This window comes from Stegodyphus dumicola, chromosome 5 (genome assembly GCF_044657685.1).
Source record: "Stegodyphus dumicola isolate Sdum_Otavi_A_Nest chromosome 5, ASM4465768v1".
Classification (NCBI taxonomy): Eukaryota; Metazoa; Arthropoda; class Arachnida; order Araneae; family Eresidae; genus Stegodyphus; species Stegodyphus dumicola.
In genome coordinates, this window is record NC_140772.1 from 137,729,911 (window position 1) to 137,752,263 (window position 22,353).

The following is a 22,353-nucleotide window of genomic DNA, read 5'->3' on the forward strand; positions in this document are numbered from 1 at the left end:
GACAGGCGCTACCAGTACAGTGTTTTCGGTTCGAACACACCATACACTGAAGGCTTCACTATACGCGATATTTCAGAGATAAAAATTAAAAGTAATACAGAATAGGCAGATTAGCATACGAACAACAAAATTATATAAAGATTTATTTTCCATTGATGGTCTTTATATTAAAAAAAAAATCTGAAACATTTCTTTGAAAAATCAGTGTCTTTAAAAACAGAATATATCTCAACGTTAATGATTTGCTTGTGTGCTGCTGTCATCCATTATTGATAAAAGAGATTAAAAGTAACCATTAAAGTAGGTTTCGTGATATTTATCGATTATTTTCAGTGTCTAGAGAGGAAGAGAGAGAATATTTTTATATAGAAAAGAGAGAATATTCTATATAAATATAGAGAATATTTTTTGTGTGTTCATACCGAACACACTGCGCCGGAAAGGGTTAAAATTCATTATATTTATTTACCACAGCGATACTCTGGCGCTAGGTACACTTAACAGCGTTACATCTCATTCATTTTATAACTCAGAGTGGAAAAAAATTATATCATCCGAAGAATTATCACATATTATTTTCAAATACTGTAATGAATCTAAAACGATGTACAGTTTTTCGCAGACGATTCAGCCCCGCTTACCTAATGCACACGCGCTACTCGTAAACATTCTGCTCTGACCGAAACAGACTGGCGACAGTATTTTCCTCTAATATGAAACACTTATTTCCTCGAATTTCATTAGAGATGTATTTCTTATTCCATTAATTCAGTTCTCACTTCGCGGCAAAGCAAAAATAATAAATCAGGATTGCCGAATAGTTCCGTAATTGCTTTCAAAGCATCTGACAAAACTGATTCTGTGCTCACAATATGCTCAAAAGGTTGAATTTCTCAGAATCATGCATTGAAAAAAATGAGACCGAAATATTCGAGACACTTTGTGAATTTTCGTTCAGAAAAATTAGCTTCAGATTACAAACGAAGCCAAAGAAGCATAAAAACCCCTTAATAGGTTTCCAAGGGTCAATTCAAACATTTCTTGCCTAAAACGAAGTGACAAAGATAATTGGATTTCAGATCTTGTCAATGCAAATTCCTTTAAAACAGCTTCAAAACTAACATTTTTTGAAAAAGAACAATTTATACTCTTCTTCATTGCAGTTTATGGTATTAAAATGATACTACTATAAAATATGTCGCGAGAATGTTGAAGAAGTGTCAGGGTGGCTATAGGTTCTTAAGTAGGAGGTTAGGGATACTTTATAACTAATCTGTTTCACCAACGGGTGCGCGAAATATTTGAGTCTCATTAAAAGGTACATGAAAGAAAAAAGGTTCGCAATCGCTAATCTAAAAGAATTAAACTGCGTGTCCCTCTCGCATGTACGTACTTTAATGTTTTTCCGTTAGAACTAAGCAGACAACATTCTCTTAACTCAAAAATAGCACGCTTGGATGGCATAAACTGAAGCATTAATCGTGACAAAAGCAAGATGATAGAAAATGTTTTACGATGCTGAACTTATCATTATTTTTTAGCAATCAAGCCCATATAAAAATTTAGGTACATGTAGAGGAGAACTATATTTCACCTCGATTATATTATGAATATTTCTGTTAGGAAGTTACCTTACACAATATTTTAGCCTTCATGCAGCTTATCATAAGTTTTTCGCATTTCATAACAGCTTTGAATCGATATTTAGCACTCATTATCTCAATACTTAATCTAGACTTCTCCTTTGACTCTGGAATAAAAACCTATAAAGTTATAAAAAATATTGGCAGTTATGATAACATTCGCCTCATTTCAGAAGAACTTTCTACCTACCTGTCAAATACAAGAATGTTCTCTTTATTCTAAGAAGCTCTCAATTGCTTCGCAAATTTTATAACTTTTTAAATACTACAAACAATGCATAAACCAATGCTACATATATACTGGAACTCACATATTTACGTCCTATTACAGATTATGAACAATAATTTATGATTGCTTTGTAATATCATACTTGTAGCTATTACTGAAAACAAAGCAAAACTGTTAGTTTTATCAAAACGGCGGGTCGCCTAGAAAATGTCGGAAGAAGAAGTGTTGTCACGGTCAAAACAGTGTGCATGGTCAGCTAAGATGGTAAATTGATTATGTGAAGTTGACGCTAAGAATATGAACAGAATTTTTGCAACGGAATGGGTCTTAACCAACAGATCTTAAACTTCTGACGGAATGTAACAAATAGCTCTAATAAAGTAATATCGAACATTTTAAATGTTTGAAATAAAAAACAGGGACATAAATAAATTATTTTTCATTAAAAAAGTCATCTTAGGCTTTTCAATACGGTTATTTTTCGTAATCGTTTGGTTTGGCGACAGAATGTTTATTCTTCATATGGCAACCCCATGGAAGCGGAGTTGCAATTTTTTCTTTTATCTTCGTCGGATGATTCCGTATTTACTCGTTGCTTTGGGGGGAATACCATCAAGCGAGTGCAGTGTATTGCTCAAAGCACTAATTCACAGCTTTTTATTTACGTAAAAATAAAAATCATTGTGCAATTCTAGTTTCAACATAAATGTGTGGTGTGAATCGGATATTGCTTTGTGTGAAATAGAGTGAGTCATCCTGGGATAGAGAGGTAAAATAATTCTTGGTATTTTTTAACTACGTTAATATTTTGATTTAAAGTAGCTTTCTTAGTTATCTTTTTATAAGAACGATTAATACGAAGTTGAAAATAATTAATTCATGAGAATATTTTAAAAACAATATTTGACTCTATGAAGTAAGGATTGTGCAATCGAAGAAGCTGTGAAAAGTCAAGCAAATGTAGTATCTGAACGCATTAAAAGGCGATGTTTACCCTTTGCGAAGGAAATCACGCTATATTAATGTAAAAAAGTTTCAGCTAATACTGAGGTAGGGTAAGATTTTTCTGTTGTTTTCAAAGTTTCTAATTAGTATAATAAATGAGCCATTTAAATGTAACAAGTCCTTAACACTGTTTCCATACTTTTCGATGACAATAACATTATTAATAAGATATTTCATATTTATATTCCAGCGCTTCCACGCAATGATTTTATTGTTATTTGCAAATCGAATGCTGACTTTTGGATGCTTAAAATGAGTTATTTCATTATATTTATATAATTAGTATAAATTAAGAAATATGGTATATATCTTAAATATAGATTTTTTCTTAGTTCTTTCATATGCAGACATCAGAAGTAAAACTTACGGATAGAAATAAAATCCTGCATAGGTATGTCAGTAACGGTAAACAGTCATCTGAATGTTTCTTTTCTTTCTTCCTTTTTATGTTTTATTTCCATCTGCTTTATAATATAGCATAGTTATGTTCGTAAAATTCGGCATGGTACATATTACTTAACAACATGATTAAATATTTATCACAATAATAATAAAATTTGTTTTGGAGATTTGATGACCCTGCACAGTTTTGCACTGCAAGAATTTAGCATTTATAGCGTCGTTTTATTACACTGCAGTTTCTCATTTTAAACTGGAATCTGAAATATAACATTGCAATTACTTCTAATTATGCACGTTATTATTATTATTGTAATGAATACAAAACGTAGCATGTAAAAATGGTTATCCTCACGTATTATATATTATTTCTTTCTTACAAAATAAACCAACGACAAAAATAAAGGGGGGAGGAAGGGAAGAATTCTGAATTCTGAATAGAATTCGTTTGCTTTGAGGGAAAATGTAGTCAGTTTTCTAACTCACATAAATCAAATGTGAAACTACTCTTGTAAAAATCTTTCTTTTGTTTGTTTATATTTGATACCATTTTAAACAAATGCACAAACTGTAACAAACTTCTTTTCTGAAGCCAGTTAGTAGAATTATATTATAAGAAATTTATAAGGCCTTAAATAATTCATTATTAAATGTATGTAAAATCATTATTGTTTCAAGAAAAGCTGTATCATTCAAAGCTGATACAAATAGTGTTAAGTCCTCTTATATTTTACAAGAACTATTTGATTTAAAGCAAATAAGTGACTTTTATGTCATTTAAGTCAAACTACTAAGTGTCTAAACCATGGCATTCTGTAACCCAATGGATATTTTGTTTCTCAATTTTCTATTACAGTTGCAAACGCATTCCACAATCTGGCTGTCCCTTGAAGTCTCTATTTCTGTAGAAATCGCTCGTAAATCATCTTCAGAGAATAATTTTTTTGAATACTATTCTGCTGGTAATCCTTAGAGGCTCGTTAGAAGTTCTCAGTTTTCTTAATTTTGTTTTGTAGATGCTGTAGTTCTTCCAGAGCTTTCTCAGTATCACTCCCATTCCCGCCTTTTGTTTACAGGTGAAAACGTTCTGCGCAAATAAGCGTCAAAGTTGCTATGGCATCTTGACCTATGGGCTGCAAAACAGAGGTGACACAGATATAATATTAACTGTGGGAGATGCACTACCCTAAAGATAACGTCAAAACTGCCCCAAAATAGTATATGACGTGGAGTATTATGGTAAGCATGACCTTGAATGGAAGGGTTCTCTCACCCAGCAGCAGCGGCACTTTTTTACCTCAGGTACTAATGTATAGAAATAACATTTATGAGAGAAGGAAAAGAGAGAATTTTGTCTTTCATGCTTTAGGGTTAGATTTACACATAACATGATATGATTAATTCGCGGCAGTGAGAAATCCGTTAAACCAAAAAGATTAACCAGATCAAATTTCCTGCGACTTTCTTTTTGCATTCATTTACAGTGATGACTCCAGTTATGAATTATATTTGAATTATAGTAGTTATGACTGGATTATCAAACGAATCTTTTCTTCTCTATTTCATGACACCGAACTTTTGCTGAGTTATGGACAGTCTTAAAGGTCGAAATTTTTTCAATTACTGGAAATTTCAGGGCGCGATTAGCTTGGACGAAGGCAATTCTGCTAGAAAAACTTCCATACTTTAGCCTAAAACCATACTAACTCAAAATACACAGAATCAAGGGCTACTATGGTCACCTTCGTTATATGCGGCAGTTACGAAAGTTACTGAGAGTATCTACAGTTATGCGATTGTATGAAAATAGTAGAGAGAAATGAAACACTTTTCTCCAATGCTAAAGAAATCGAAAGCGTTTTACGAGGAGATATATTTCCAACTCTAGTTAACTTTTCTGTTTAATTGTACCAGTTGTTGAAACTATATAAATTGAAAAAGTTATTATCCAAATACTAATAGTTTAAAAGAAGCATAAGTGTAAATTACAGAGAGACAATTATATATCAAAGTTACCAAAAAAAAAAATGCGTAAAATGTGCACTGTTTCTCTGTTGCAGATTTTTTTTGCATACAGGAAAACACCTTTTGTCGCATATCCCGAAATGAATTATGTTTCTCGGCAACTCTCAATGTTGTTCAGTAAATACCTTTGAAGGTCGTCTTGTAAGCAAAAATTGCGCATCAGCAGAGTCACAAAAGAAGACAATAGCCACAGAAATAAAGCTATGGGCCAAATGATAGGTAAGGAAATTATAAAAAATCAAAATGCCAGCTTCACATTTCTATTAAAATACTGTGCAGTAAAGCGAAACTAAGACAAAGCGACACTTACATAACGGGTTGTTTGCTTTTAGTAGAGTTCTGGCTTCGTGTCAAACACTTCGCATGTTTATGATAATTATGACCTCATTTTCGGAATATTCTCTCTATCGTATTTCAGCCAGTATAATTATGATATAGTATATAATTTTTCATACTATGCTTTTGTAGAAAATACATTCTCGATTCAACTCAGTACTCCTCAATAGTCGAAATATTCCGCAGAATACTTAGCCATATTATTTGTTATTATTATTTTTTTTAAGCAAACACTTTTTGTCGCATGCCTCCTACAGAACCCATTAATCATTCAGTAAAATTCAAAAAATTGCTTTGTACTCAAAAAATCAAATTTGCTTATTTATGATAGGTAAGGAAATCAAACACACATCTCGGTGCAAACTTTCTGCAGTATTTGTGTCCAGTTCTATTTCTCACTGGTCTTTATTTATTTATTATTCTTTTATTTCTCCCTCCTCAGAATTTTTGAAGTATGGGTGATATTTTAAATCTTTAAAAGCATTATGCATGCTTTAAAAAAATTGTTTTCCAAATGCTATACAATTTACTGCATTCGGAATTAAAGTCACATTAAAAGCAGGTACAAATACTCAAATATTTTTTTTTGTTTTGTTGTTTTTTGTTTTTACTTTAGGAATTTCACTTCAGACTGCAGTAATTATATTCAAAGCTGATTAGTTAAAAAACCAAAATTTAAATGCACATTTTATATAGTCATCTAGTTTATAGTTTTTATAAACATTTAACATAGTTTTTTTAACAATAGTAAATTTTTTTTAATCTCACAAATTAATAAATATTAAAAATTCAATTTGTAGATTTAATTGAGTTAATAATTGGCTGTAAAACCAGTTTTCTAATCCTTCCTGCAACAAGGCAAGTACACTCGTGTACAAAATTAAGAGAATTTCTGAAAAACTAATTGACAGATTTTAATGAAATCTACTATGCATATACATTTATAACAGAGAAAAAGATGTACCATTCAAAATTCGTTTTACGTAGACATGATTAACCGTTAAGCTCATAGTGCAGGATTGCCCAAAATCCACATTGTGATATCGAACTGAATGTGTCTAATATAGGATATGGTTTTCTCTTACAATCAGACAGGTCGCACAGCGTGACGGCATATTGGACAAGAGGCAGTTGAGGAGTGTGTGTGGTAGTCGATCCTACTCCCGCAGGAAGGCAGTTTTCAGCTCTGGGATGGTTCTGGGAGGGGGATGGTGAGATGAAATTGTCCTCCCAAGAGGGTACTCTGTGGGGGTTAAGGTAAGAAGTTCTGGTTGGCCAATCTATGAGGAAATTATCCTCCCTTTCCAGGTAATCGTTGATCAGTTTAGCCCAACTAGACGTTTATTATCGTCCGTTAACGGTAACAAAGGACCAACTACGCCTCCCTACGACTCTAAGTCCAATATGGGGCTCTAAGATTTCCTCTCCATACCTCATAATAGTCATAAATTTCCACCACGGCAAATTTCTCCAAAAATCCATTGCTGCAAGAAAATTGTTCCCTTGTAAACATATCTATCTATGTCTAATTTGCCGTGACATCTATTTTTTTCAATAGAAGATATTCACAATGGGAGGTAGTTACACCAAAAAATTTCAATGATGTGTGATCCTTTGCCTACCAATAAGTAAAGTAAACTGGTGCTGTAAAGAAGATACGGCTATTTTCAAACCAGTTGCAACACGCATTCGGACGTTTTCCTTGCAATTTTTGAAACTGGATTTCCATAAAATTTGGCCATCTATAAAGCAAAACGCCATATTTCTAAAGCAATGCAACGCTTTCTTTTTTGTCAACCGGCAAACTACAGAGTTCCATTACGATACGTTATGCTAAAAAATGCACTTAACAAAAATGCCAAAAATATACATCCACGTGAGATATGCATATACACAGGTTGGGTATTTTTGCAAGTACATACTAAATGTTAAAAAAACCGGGTAAGGAGTTGCGTATAATCTAAATTTCCCATTTCCAGGTCAATTTCAGAAGAGAGTTTAGTTAAAATGATTACGGAATAACGTTTTTCATAAAGAAAAATTGCAAAAATTTTAAGAAACCATAAAATTTGCGCCAGTAATATCCTACATAAGAACCATGTCTTTCGGATGTTACTGTGCTGATAATTGCCTTAATTGTACCCAGAAGCCTACTTGTACCTTGCTTATTCTTACTCAGACAGCTGCTTGGGGCTACATTTTGCCGATTTCAGAGAAAATTATATGATGAATATATGTACATTTAAACATATATGAATGTATTGACGATGAATATCTATATATTTAAATATATATGAATGATAAAATTGCTAACACGAATAATATGGTTTTGTACGTATATCTGTGCCGCCCAACCGGGATAATGGTTAGTGACGCTGACTGCCGTACTGAAGGGTCCGGGTTCAAATCCCAGCGAAGGCATGAATGTTTATAAATGTATAGTGACTGCGCGGCATTGGTCACTCTATATATGTGGTGAGCCGAAAGTCCTCTCGAGAGGTTGTGGGTAGGAAAAGATGGGGTGGAAGACCCTCGGACCCTTCTATCCCAGGTTGCTCTCTATCAAAATTGGGGGCGGAACTGGGCAAAGTTACAAGTACACACGTTATGTTACACGTATATCAGTATTTTAAAAAAATGTGCAGCTTTTAATCATTCTTGCTCATAAATCTAAATATAGTAGAATTCCTTTTAACCAACAGCAATGGACTGGCGACGATTTCGGATAAGAGATTTTTCTAGAAACTGAGAACTCTGTATTTCTAGAACTTACTTGTTCATGTTTTTTGATGCCAAATGTAGAAATTGCAGCACACGAGGTCCGTCTGTCGTGCTTTTTATCTACATACCCCAATTAATTGAATAATATCAAAAACCGTTCAGATTATTTAGAATTAAAACATATATAATCATTTTATATTTCAGGAAAACAAAATTAAACAATGTTTTAAAATTACCACACTTATCATAACATGGAATTATGAATTTCTCAGTTATGATGACAATTCCTGCCTGCTTAAAAGACTGTCACCGTAATTTTCAGAATTTGTCGTATATGCAACGAAGCTTTATAATATCAGGTGCGGATATAGATGAACATTTCTCAGCAAATATTATGAAGGTCTGCAATCCTCTGTCAACCTATACCTACGTAACTTTCTTGCTCTGCATACCGTCTTTATCTTTCTTCTCCTCCACCTCGTCTTTCGCCTTTCCCCAGTACATGGTCGATTATTTCATCGTTATCTTGACACAGCGTGGCAGAAACAGAACTATCTACATCCAGCCAAGCTCCTTCTCACTCATGATAATCTTCTCCGAATATGTAACTAAATTCGAGATGTCGGACATGGGTGCCGAATGTGTTTTAAACCAAAAGAATCTTTGTCACTGAACTCATCATCTATGAACATGATTATTAGTCACAATTTAAGAATTAAGTCACAGTGACGTAATATAATGTTCTTTACATTTTTTTCAGGCAGGAGCCAAAGCAAATATAGCGTTTTTCAATGTAAATTATTTCTGAAAGTCATGCGCACTACCTTCAAAATTCGCACATCGACCCATAAAAAGTGATTCATAGTTCACCTTTACATTCTGGATAACTCATTGGTTCGACATCAGGGAATATTGTAATCGCGAAAAATTCGGGTATCATATTTCAACGAAAATACCCATTTTGACCGCTTTCGAATCCATTTGGAGGACGTTTTTGCGTGACATCTGTACGTACGGGCAGAATAACGGACTTTTTCCCCCACAAGGGATTGTAAAATGGATTTGAAATGGATTCAGAAGAGACTTTTTTCGTGGCGTGTGTACGCACTTACGCAAGTATGTTTGTATTTCACACACTCAAAAATGAGTAGCCTCGGAACGCTGAAATTTTGTATATGGGACTGCTATAATATGTAGTTGTGCAGCTCCCTTTTTGGTTGCAATCAGCCGCACCAAAAGTACATATATTGTTTCATAAGAAATTAACAGTAAAGTTAAATAAATAACTAAAGAATTCTCTTGCTGCAAGGAATGAAATTTGAATTTAACAAATATGCTCTATTATGTAAAGCTAATTTAAATTATGAAAATTCAATTGTATACAAATAAAAGATTAATTACTGCTGCGAATTAATTTGCAATGTCATTTAAATAAAGAACACATATATACATTAAGTGCAAGTATCTAAAAACATGATAAAATATTTAATAAGCCAAAAATTAATTCTAAAAAATTTTAATAAATTTCTTTAAGACTAAATTAATTGCATAAAGTGAATAATTGCTCAGCAGGCTGGAGACAGATCTTTTCAAGGGTAAGTTGCCTCCAAGCCTAACTCTCCAATTTTTCAATTCGTGTTTTGTCATCCATATAGGCAAATTGAATTTTCATAATTTAAAATTTATATTAGCTTTATATAATACAGAATATTTGTTAAATTCAAATTTAAATATATATATATCTACTCTGTTACCGGCTCGGTGAACTCAGCTTTTTTATTCTTATATGTTGGTAAATTGAGCATTTTTTGTTTTAAAAGTGATTAAATTATTATGTTCTTATATTCCGATTAAGGCTTGTATGCATTTAATAATTCAGCATGCAATAGTTGTAGATTATCAAAATTTAAAAGTTATTTAAGTGCTACTAAGCCTAACGAAGCCGCTATTTGTTTACACTTAAAACTCTTAGTAGAATATTGAATTAAGTCAGTTTCTGTACTAATTTAAATGTCTTTTTGATGAGTGGGATCAAAAGTAAACTTTCAGTTTTATGCACCGAAAAATCTGCTTTTTTACCCACTGTCCGAATTGCTTGTTTTTGCGTAGAAACTCTAATTTTAATTATAATTTTGTTTAACTGTATTTTAGTTTTTAATGAAAATGTTTCGAGATTTTATGTATTTTTGCCTTGCCGCGAAGTGAGAACTGAATTGACTGAAAGAGAAATATATCTCTAATGAAATTCGAGGAAATAAGTTTAAATGAAATGCAGCAAAAAACGCGTATAATTTAATAGGCTGTACAAGGAAGTCATGTTTTGTCCGTATCAGATTTTTTTATCTTATAGGCCTACATTTCGGTTTTAAATTTAGAAGTGCTGCTATTTTGATATTGCCGGTTAAATGGGTTCCGATTACATGGGACTTTAAAGTAAGTGGGTATTTTGTTATTCATAAACTCAAATAATGTCAAAAGTTTGAATATAGATACACTACTAGAACAGTAAAAATTGGAAAGATAATAACAAATGCACAAATATACAATTATTATCTATTCAAAAACTAAAATAATGAAGTTTTAAAGCTAAAATTTCTATTCATTTTTTAATGATAGATTTAATATTTCTTTGAATCACATAACATTTCTTTGAATCACATAAATCCCTTTCCGAACTTCCAGTACCTTCTATATAATGCCAACTGAGAAACGCTGTTCTAAACATGCCTTTAATTAATGATAATTCTAATTTATTTACAATTTAAAGGAGAGAAACTTTTGACAATTTTAATAAATTAAAAAAAATTACATTGAATTATATTCTTTGCATCTCGCTAAAGCCAATCATCTGAATTTCTTTCTTGTTTTCTTTGAATGCATTTTCTAGGTTGCTTTTTGATATTTTCATAATGCTAAAAGAGCCCTGAGATGAATGTAAAACAGATTTACCATTGAAACGTCGTTGATTTTTTCCGTTGTTTAATGATTATTTTCCTGGATTTAATGTGCTTTTCTTAAAAATAATAATTTTTGCAAATTCGTCGTTTTCGCAGAGCGGTGTCCATAATACTGTGTTCTATTATTAATAATTATTACCCAATTTTAACTAATAATATACATGTTCAAGAGAAATAAGAAAATAATAGTGCTTGACACTATCAGCCTTTTCAGCGGCCAAATGATTATTGAATGCTGGGTATTGGCCAGATTATTGAATACTGGTAGTTTGTTCTGGCTTTCCAATCCTACCGAACAAACAAGTTGGCTGCATGAAGGTTGCATGGCTTTCGCAAGTGTAACTTGAATATGACACAGGCCCCTCTCTCTAAAATGCCCTTCACAACGATATCTTACTCGTAAGGCAGATGGCCATCAAGCATAAATTAATTTAAAAAATCTAATGGATTTCAATAGCAATTCTATTAGTCCTTATTACCAAAATTTGTAACTCGCAATTGAGATATAAAAATAAAAGAGAAGAAAAGAAACATTTTGCAAATGACAGGTGGTTTTAGTTTTATGTTATAATTATATCATCATGGATACTAATTCAGAAGTCAAACAACAAAAATCAGCGTTATATTTACAAAATTTTCACAGGACTCGTTTCGATGGTTTTACCGAACCATCATCTTCAGCTGCAAAACCGCAAAATCTTATCTAATCATTATTTCCTATCTTGTTCATTTTGCGGTTTTGCAGCTGAAGATGATGGTTCGGTAAAACCATCGAAACTAGTCCTGTGAAAATTTTGTAAATATAACGCTGATTTTTGTTGTTTGACTTCTGAATTAGTATTTATTCGGCGTGTTATTGTGTCTTAATCATCATGGATATTCATTTGTATCATCATGGATCATCGTTTCATTCATATCATTTCCACGCCCCCTTTAATAACTGGATATGGCACAAAGTCATTTTAGATGTCAATAACGTAGAAATAACTAATTCATAATTCACTTCAAATTAGTGCAATGGGGTTTATAAAGTACCGTAAAACTTATCAAGAATCTTTGAATCTAGATGCAAAAGTATTTTATAAACGATATCCAAGAGACACTCATATTTACCATCGATTTCTACACAATTTTTGCACTTAGATAAAAATGATGCAATGATAAATTTGCTTAGGGAAGAGTTGTATAACATTACAGCATTTCAAACTTCCTCTGAAATGCAACTGCTAAATTTTAACAGATCATTAACTTTTCACAGCAATGGAACGTAATGCTGCTCTCAGGTACAGCCATACACGAGGGAAAATATGAGTCAGAGTATGGGAGTATGCCAGAAGTTAACTATGTATGGCGGCGTCGCAGACACACCGAAACCGTTGTCAGTGTTCAAGGCTGTTGGTGTTACATCCTCTCACTTGTTCCCTGGCAAAGTCGCAATAAACGTTATTAAGTCAAGTAAACAGCATAAACTAAATGATGTTTGGAGTTAGTCAGAGGGTGCTATATTTTCAGCATTCTTTAAAAGTATTCTAAGTGCTTGTAACAGAATTGTGGTTGTAACATCCCACTCAATTTTCTTTCTAAAAAACCTTTCTTCAAATGAATTGTTTTTAGATTTTTGATCTCTAAACACGGTTTTACATGTTTACTTTAGCAAAGAGTTTACGTCTTTTGAAGGAAAAGAAATGTCGGTTTATAGTTAAGTCAAAAGCTGTGAATATTTTGCGTTCCATTTAAGAAAAGCTTTACAGACCTTGGCAAGTTAAAAAGAACTAATTCAGTTATTAACCCTAATAATTACGTAATTGAAAAAAGTTTATAGTATCCATGTTCTTGTAGTTTTATTATACATACGTCAAACTAACTAAACCTTGAACTTTCTGACTAAAAATAATTTTACTTCAGAAAAGATATATTTATACATGATCCAAGTGATCCATCAAATATCTTCTTCAACCGAAGAATATAAGTTCCTTTCAGTCTCTTTTTTGTTACATGAAAATTTTAGTTTATAATTTTAATTCTAGCCATCGCTGTTTAAGACTGATTGTGTTCTTTACAAATATATCAGCTAGGGGCGTTTTATATCATTTGTATTCATGGCAAGCGAAACAGCTTTATCCTCAAGTTAGATTACTTGTTTCTCAAAACAAATAAATTTAAAAAAATCTGATTAGCAACTGAGTTTTGTAATTTAGTAATGTCAAGCTGAAGTGTAACTATTGTATTTATAAATACAAGAACCATTTAAGTAACTACAAACCAGAAGCATCCAGCAGAAAGTTATAGTTTTTCAAAGAAAAAACGCCAAGACATCATTATTTATGTGCAGTAGAACTGATTTATAACAATATCCAGAAGAACAAAATATATGCAAGTACCGTCAACCAAACTACATCCATGTCAAGTCGGGTGAGTAAGGTGGACAATCCATTCCAGTGATAGCTTGTGTTTGGAAGTATTTTTGCAGTTAGATAAAAATGATGCAATGCATATATGCTTGATGGGGCCGAGAATTGTCATCCGTTAGCAAAATCTCGGGACCAACAGCACTCCTAAATAGTCTAACTTAGAGTTCCAGTACCTCGTCCACAACCTCGTATCGTAACTATCTCTACAGAACATCCTGCAGAACAACTCGGTGCGGCCATTGTCTCGATTCCTCCACAAACCAGTAAATCGAGGTTGAGGAAACGGGATATTTCACTGACAGGTGAACCCAAGTTGCGTGTTCCTTCCTCTCTCCAAATCAAAACACGGCTAGAATTCTTGGATGGATCAATTGGCATATAGCTAATTCCAGCGTTCATCAATAACTATGGCGTTTTGTTCTAAGGCGACATTAACACATAAAATAACAAGCACTAGGCGCTCCGTCGATAAGGCGAGGAATCCTGTACTTGTGCTTTTATCTGGTGACATGAAACAGAAGTTTTCTTCAATATTATCAATGAATAAGCTATTCGAGTAGCGAAGAATTTGAATGATACGGGGAACTGAGGTGCCGTTTTCATGTAGTTAATTGATGATCAGTTTATTAAACCAAGTGAAATGTACTCTGGAATTATACAGATAAATGAAGATGCAATACGAGGTTGAAGATATATGATACTGATTAATTATTTAGAGTAAAAGATGACGAGGCATGTGAAACACAGGAAAAATATAGTTTCATTATATACAAAGTCTCTTATTCTGCTTTACCAGAAATAAGTAATTTCATGCTTTAACAGGTGAATTAATAGAATTGTGAGTAACACATAGAAAATAACACTAATAAGGTAAAAACAGAGTACGCAGCTTGTTATTTTTAATTTTGCATATTTACCATTTCGGGTTATGGTGATTTGATCTGGGTCTCTTTGCAACATTTTCTAAGGTTGGATCATAATCTACAAGCTTTATTATGTGCAAAAGCTCTGAATTTCATGTTTTTTTCGAAAAGATGGTTCTTTGTTGTAAGAATTTGGACATCGATATTAAAAATTTTAAGTTCTTTATGAATCTGTCAGCTTCTCACAAACCGCGGAGCGTTGATAATCATATTAGGATTTTTTGGTAACAGGATACAAGAAAATTGTGCAGTGCCATCGCCGGGACTCGAACCACGGTCCTTTCGAAAACGCGCCGTGCTTGCTGACCACTAACCACGAAGCCATGCTCAGGAGGAGGGAGAAATACCTTATATACTCCCCCTTTTAAAGGGCGACTGGGGATTAGGGAACCCAATCACCAAATCCTGGGGATGGAAAATCATCATCCACCACCTTTTTTAGTTCGGGCGCCACTGTAGAGACATTAGGTATTTTTTGAAAGCAGGACTGATGAAAAATGAGCAATGCTCTCGCCGGGTCTCGAACAGCGGATCTCTCGAATACGCGTCAAGCGTGCTGACCATTAGACTACGAAGGCATGCTAAGAAGGCGGGAGAAATACCTTATATACTCCCTCTTTCAAAGGGCGACTGGGGATTAGGGGACCCAATCGTTAAATCCTGGTGGTGGAGAATCATCATCCACCACCCTTTTTAGTTGGGGCGCCACTGTAGTGATATTACGTGATTTTCGAAGCAGGAGATGTGAAAAATGAGCAATGCCTTCTCCGGGACTCAAACCATGGACGTCTCGAAATACGCGCCGAACGTGCTGATCGTTACACCACGAAGTCATGTTAAGAAGGCAGGAGAAATGCTTTATAACGTATCGCATAGTCAGTTTGTACTTTAAATACCAGTTGTGGATCAAAATATATTCCGAGATATTTTACTCTATTAACTTTAGGGAGAGGAAGATCATTAATTTTTATATCGATGGGAACCGGAGTATTTTTACGATACTGCCAAAATAATATAATATTGCATTTACTTGGATTTAATTTAATTCGCTAGGTCTTGCACCAATGGGAGATGTTTTTTACAGCAAGTTCAAGTTTTTCTACTGCGAGTTGAAGCTTGAGTGACTTAGTAACAGGTAACAGGTAACGGAGGACGTGGGCACCATTCCCCTACCGTAACGGTTAATTGGTTTAGCACCACGTCCGGCACTGTTTAGAGCGAAACCCCCCCCCCCCCGAGTTGTTAGTCGGAGGCTACACAGTCATCTCATACCTGGCTCCGAGACACAGCACCTGATGCATGGCCCTTATGACCAGCTGTATCTAAGTGGCCACTGGGATTTTGTTTTTAACACATAGGATTTTTTACATTGCCATAAGACGGCTATTTTAAAAATATTCTTTACAGGATTCAAATTTTACATCAGTTTCAAACTATACATTAATATCAAATTTCTATCTATGTTTAACATAAACTTGAATATAGAATTTTCAACATATGAAAGAAGTACTAATAATCATATGGATGAATACATAATAAATAAAATATAATATACGAGTATATACATAGTAAAGGTGTAAATCCTAATACGTTCAATAATACAAATTTTGAACAAACTTATAATGGCAATAAAAATGGTAAGTGTGAAATAAATACTTTTCTTAAAATCTATGAAGCCCACCAGGGGCTGAGCGGTAAAGTCGCTGAACACTGGTAGTTCGGTCCGAGGTTCGAATTCCGCGAACGGGCTGGCCGCATGGGCGTTTTCATGGTTTTCCCCATGTGTAACGTGTATACGAGCCAGTTTCCCTTAGAAAGTCCTCCATGAAGGCATCCCTTCCCTTAGGCAGATAGCCCTCGCGTGCTTTGCCATAATTAAAATACACACCAAAGTCTATAAACATATCTATCATAATCTACTTCCTAATTTTAGGGAAGTCCTAATTTGTTCTTGAATATAGTGCCAGGAATTAGCTGTTATATTAGGCTTGTAATTGTTGTTAATGTCTTTCTTATAAAATTTGGAAAACTATATGATCAAAAAAATATCTTATAGTAGTTCTTTATAGTCCTTCATGTAGTGTATCTTTGTAAGTAATTCCTTAGAAATGACATAATTTGTCCTTAGTTAAATACGTTTGAAACTTATTCCTTCGTTCTTCTTCTTTAAGAAGTTCTTCTTTTCTTCGATCTTCTCTTTCCCTTAATCTTCCTTTCTGATGTCTCATTCGTTAAATCTTGTTTTCTTCTATCTTAATTTCTTTCCTCCATTTTTCATGTATTTTCCCCTATATATCCTCCATCTTTTTTACTTAATATAGCAAATAAGAAATCCATCTTTAAGAATTACTTGTTATAGCAAATAAGAAATCCATCTTTAAGAATTACTTGTTAACATATTCTTTCCATCTTCTACAGAATATTTTTTTTTCTTCTTTTTAAAACCTTTATTTTTAATTTAATACCTTTTCCCTCTACATCTTTTTCCTTTGAAGCCTCCTTCTTCTGCCCTTCCATAAACGATTAAGTAGTCCTTCATTATAAGTTATATCCTCTTGAATACTACCCCTTTTTTCCTAAATCTTTAGTTTTCCTTATGCTATAAAGTTTCTTCATTTATATCTCAATTCCTCAAGTTTCTTCTACTCAGCAGCTTCTTCTTCTCTTCCTGTAGCTTCCGTTATGTTCCCTTCATTCTTCACATATACGATAAATATGAAATCCATCGTTATGAATTATTTTTTCTTAAATTCTCACTGCCCTTTTCATTAATTTCATCTTCTTTTTGTCCTCGTGTCTTCTTCATATTTAACTTAATTTCTTATTCCCTATTTTTTTTTTAATATAACTTCTTCCTTTAAAATTTTCTCCTTCTTCTTTTAATGAGACATTCTTATTTAATGAAAAATGTCTTAACTACTAAATAGATAGTAGTTTTTACTGGTTAGCAAATATAAAAGTACGTTTATTATAACTGTAATGTGACATTGTTTCTTTTCTTATTCCTTTCTGTAGCTTAATCATGTAGAGTCTCCCCTTCCTTCCTTTATTTGACGGTTAAGAAATACATTCTTATGAGTTACTTTTTCCTTTGTTCCTTTTTCCTTCTTCATAAATTACTTATCCTTTTACCTTTTAACTTCTTCTTTTATAAGTTAAATACTTTTTCTCTTTCTTCTTTGTTAAATTTTCCTGTGAGAATTAAATGCTCCATTTTCATTGGTAGCCTCCATACTCTTCTTTTAAGGGGGGGCAGTTAAAAGATCTGCCCTTTAGATTTACTTTTTGCCTTAAATCGTTTTGCTTCTTCATAAATTTCTTCTTTTCTTTGTTAATGCCTCTTTTAAAATTTAATTAATTTATAAATGCATATGGTATTTCCCTGAATATATAAATTATTTTTTATTTGACACATCTTATTATCACGATTTATTGCACATCTTACCATATGTATATTTAGAGGTAATTTTGAAAGTAGAATCCTTTAAATGATATTTATTTTGTAGCATTTGAATAAATTATATAACTTGACATAGGTCTGTTCCTAGTCTTCCTAGTACTTGCATTGTTTTCGTGATTTTTCGTACTATATATTTTTGTTTAACTAAGAATTTTTTAAATGCTTCAATATTTGTAGAAGGTATGTTTATATGAAATTCTTTGGTTAGCGGAAAGTTGGTAATTTTAAATAATTTATGATAAATCTGACCAATGTGTTCATGTGCAAATTGAAATTTTAAGAATTGCTTCGCGCATAGGCAAACTTTAAACTCAGAGATTCACCCGCATAGGCACCACTGACATAAGCTTGTCCTCGTAAATCTAAGATTTTAATATTCAATAATTTTAAATAATTTATGATAAATCTGACAAATGTGTTCATGTGCAAATTGAAATTTTAAGAATTATTAATGCACTTTTTAAATATTTGTATCTTTATTCTAATAAGCAAACCTCACTGAAATAATCTAGCATTAATTTCTCCTTTCTGTGAGGCTTTAATCCAAATCAGTTCCAAAAATTAAAGCATTTCCACTTTTTAAAAATGAATAATATTTCGAAACTATTTCTGAAGTTTTGTAAACCTAGTTTGAGTCGATTCTTCACTGTTCCATATGATTGTGATCTTCTGTGGAAATGATTATCTTCTAAATTCGAAAAGTTCTAGCTTGTGACTTCTAGTATACTAGGTTTCTTAACTTCAAAGTCTTAAATCTGCGGTAATAAACTAGACAATATTACCCGACTAAATTCTGCATCGGGTTGTTTCCCCATACAATAAATTCTCCACCTATACTTTTCAGAGAATAAGTCAGTTAACTCTTCCGCCTTAGTGTGATATTTGTCATTAAGTTCGGATTCTAACTTCGCCCTATCTTTTATCACAGGAAATGCTTTCAAAAGGACAGCTTTAAATATTTGAAACTTAAATTTTCAGTCCTTGATTCACTTGTAAATATTTCTCGATAAATTTGTACCAGCTCAGATCCTGACCTCGACGCACCGTTACTGCTATGTCTACCTTTAGCAATTATCCAATATATAGTAAAAAGTATGTTCTCAGATTCTCCAAAAAGGTCAAAATCGAACTTCTACCATCGGAAGTGTTGGACGGTTTCTTTGAAGGTGCATTGTATCCATAGTAAGGTGTAGTACTTCAATAATAAATAGAAGACGCCTTTCTCTCACCACGGCTGACGCAGTGTTTCAGAGCTCTGGTAGCTAAGGAAGGGTGTGGTACTTTTTTTATATTCAGATTACGTTGCAATAAATAAGGGTATGGTAGTACTTCCACTCACGACGGTTCCGCACAAATCAAAAAGCAGGCACACTTCCGCCCGAAAGAAATATTCATTCCTGGATGGGTAGTAGCAATATGTGTACTGTAGTTGCACTTCCATATATATTAGATGTGTACTGCGGGGGGAAAAAGGGACTAGTACTCGTATATCTCCCGTTCTACTGGGCCGATTCACGAAATTCAAATTGGGTTTTTCATGTCTCGAAAGCGCGACTTAGGATATGTATTAGATAGGATTTTTTGACACAAAATCGGACTTTTTCTGAAATGACATGCCAATTTTTTCCATATTTCGATTTTACGACTTAAATTATGCCAAATTGCTAAGTTTTGTAAATATCGCCCGAGTAGCTGTTAAAAAAAATTAGCTTTTTTTATTAACCCCTTCGCGCCGACTGTCACGTCTACGTGCCAGCAACGAACACACTCACCTCCCGGCCGACACGCAGGCGTGCCAGAGCATTTTCCCGTTCACTACCGACTGTCACATATTTGTGCCAGCGTCCTAGAACGTTTGAAAAACTATAATTTCTGCCACAAGATGGCACTGTATGTCCATATGGTTTCAGATACATGTACATTAGACCTTCTACTCGAAATGAGAGAAACATGACTCACATACACGTGTTTTTGATAATATAAACAAACGGGAAAATAAATGTTTCCGAATGGCGTGATTTATAACGTCTCTTTAAATCGCACTTTATTCGCACGTGGCAGTTGTTTACTGTAAGTAGAGAAGTTTTATTTGCGCTAAAGCGCTGGGTATTTCGGTTTGCAGTTCATTTTTTAGAAAATAATTAGATCTTGTTAGACGTGAATTCTTTTTGTTTTTACCGCTGCAATGTCGAAGCGTCGAAAATGTTTAACAGAGCATGAAATAGCAGAAATGATGCAAAATATTTCAGATATTGATTCTGAAATTCTGATATTCTGATATTGATTCTGAAAGATTAACTGAAAGACATTTTCCAAAACTTTGTTCAGAAGAGACTGATAAGAAAATGAGACGACGATGGTTCGTTTGTTCACATTCCCGGAAAAATCCTCCAAAACGGCAAATTAGTTATTACTAGTGCAAGAAATGTAACGTAGGACTGTGTGTAGATCCCTGTTTTCAAATTTTTCATACGAAAAGAGAATTTTAAGTAATATGTTTAGTTTTCAGATGTATAATGTTAAAAGTCATAAAATGGTGAGTAATGAAAATAAAATGTGTAAAATATGCATTTAAACAAGAAATAAGGTAATTAAAGTATATAGTATAAAAATATCTATAAAGCATAAGCCGTTTAAATACTCTATAGAGCATTATTAAACAATGTGTTGATACTTCGGAAATTTCATGGATTTAGGCTTAGTAGCAAAAAAGCCCCGGCCCTGGACAGATGCTCGCGTAAGACACTGCCGGCCTTCACGATAAGCGCGCGTTTGCGCTACCTGGCGCGAAGGGGTTTTAAACTTACTCGTTTCATTCTTCCAGAATTCGAGATTTAGGCTTAATCCAAATATAATTTGCCCATTTTTTATGATTTATTTTTTAAATTTGTATTTTTAAATATTTTTTATAAATTTTTCGAAAGAAAAATTTTGTATTATAACCTATAAAATTTTTAACATCGTCTTAAACTAGATGTATTTCTAGGCACACCTGCAAAAAATTAGAGTTTTTTTATTCAAAATTTTCTAAGATATACATGAATTTACATATTTGAGCGTTTTGAAATTTGCTATCTTTTTTTGAGCGATAATAACGCTAAACGATAATACGCATAAAATTATTTGAAAGTATGGAACGATAAGTTTTTTCTCGCTTGTCTACAATGAAAAAAAAGAAAGGTAAATATGTTGCTACAAATTAAGAAGTTTTCCAAGTAAATTATTCTTGCCGAAAACTGAAAAAACACGCTAAGATAAATTTTTGAATTTATCCGTAAATTTCGCACCATATTTTACAAAATTTAATATTCAGGCATAATTTGAGTCGAAGAATCGAAATATGGAAAAAAATTGGCATGCCATTTCAGAAAAATTCCGATTTTGTGTCAAAATACCTATGTTAGAATGATGCTATATATAAATGTAATATAGATATCATAAGACGCGCTTTCGAAAAAAATATGAAAAACGCAATTTGAATTTCGCCAATTGGCCCACTAGAACGGGAGATACAGAACTGTCCGTTTTTGGGTGAGGCAGTGTATATCTTGGTTACCTTTCAATAACTTGCAACAGCAGTATTAATTATGAATTTGTAAAGTAAAGTTTTAAGCTATTGCATTAAAAAATATACATTTATTAAAAGAATTGTTTCCTTACATTTTATGATAATTCAGTTATAAACTTTAAATAATATTAATTAACCCTCCTTATTAGTGGAGAGTCCTCTGTGTAGAGACATTAGGTTTTCTTTGAAGCAGGAGACATGAAAAGCATGTAATGTCCTCGTCGGGACTCGAAACCTGGACCTCTCAAATACGCACTGAGGATGCTTCCAATTACACCCCGAAGTCATGCAGGAAAGGAGGAAGAGCACACCCTATATACTCCCCCTTTTGAAGGGCAACTAGGAATTAGGGGATTCAGTCACCAAATCCTGGTCGTGACGAATGGTGTCCTGATATTGTCCTTTTAGCTTGTACGCTATTTTTTTTTTTTTTTTTTTTTGAAAACATACAGACTCCCTGTGCACCACATATGCACAACACGGGGCTTACAGAAGTAAGTTAACTAAAACATTAAAAGTTAAATGCATAAATAAAACAAATAAAAGCAGAGAACAGCAGTGTGGACTTCACGAAAACAGGTAAGTTCACTGGCCAAGTCACTCCTAACATTTTCGAATCGTTTTGCAAGCATAATCTAGGGCCATGAAATGCAAGACATGAGAAAATCAAATGTTC

At 33.2% G+C, this 22,353-nt stretch overlaps 1 protein-coding gene across 1 annotated transcript in view; it reads left to right on the forward strand.

Moving 5' to 3' along the window:
- The first annotated feature begins 2,464 nt into the window (after positions 1-2,464).
- The window catches only part of LOC118190192 (protein Obscurin-like), a 735,887-nt gene continuing 715,998 nt past the window's right edge, over positions 2,465-22,353 (forward strand). Inside the window, exon 1 of the mRNA XM_085817109.1 lies at positions 2,465-2,641. The gene's annotated coding sequence lies outside the window, so the exon portion shown is untranslated. The remainder of the gene's footprint in view (positions 2,642-22,353) is intronic.